Genomic DNA, 644 nt, shown 5'->3' on the forward strand with positions numbered 1-644 from the left:
GCCTCTTATACGGCTAACAGGCCAATCGTTAGCCGCCACGTGGGAATAATTTAGAACTAGCCAATAGCGGAGAACAAATTTTCATGTGGGTGGCGGGAACTCCTTTGCACCGTGCATTTCTCTTGCAACTTGAGAAATGCACCCTGCTAAGGAAGCTACAAATTGGCGGGAAATTCTCCCTTGCACCGGGGTTCTCCTCTGCAGCAGAAAACTCCATCGTGCAACGAAGCTGCAATTTAGCGGGAATAATTCTAGTGCCGAAGCACACACAAAATCATACCTTTGGGTTATGACACTTACTACATGGGATAAATAAATCACGGTATGACAGAAACAAGATGAAATGACAAAACAAAACACTGTCCCTTCAAAACAGTGAAATGGACAGTGAAATGAAATGATGGTGTTTCACACAGCCAGTGCACAGGGTGAGAGGGGCCACTTGTGCACGAAACAGTGCACAGGGCCAAGAGAGGGCCAAAGGGCAGGACAGTCTTGAGCAGCTGAGCACCCCCTGCCGAGGGAGGAGATGTCTCGCCAGGAGAAAAAAGTGCTGCCTCATCAGGTCCCAGAGAGTCATGAGTTGCCAGGGAAAGGGATTCCCACGGTGGGGAGGGCCCTCCTACTCAGTGGCAAACAGTTGG

Source organism: Alligator sinensis, unplaced genomic scaffold (genome assembly GCF_000455745.1).
Source record: "Alligator sinensis unplaced genomic scaffold, ASM45574v1 scaffold189_1, whole genome shotgun sequence".
Taxonomy (NCBI): domain Eukaryota; kingdom Metazoa; phylum Chordata; order Crocodylia; family Alligatoridae; genus Alligator; species Alligator sinensis.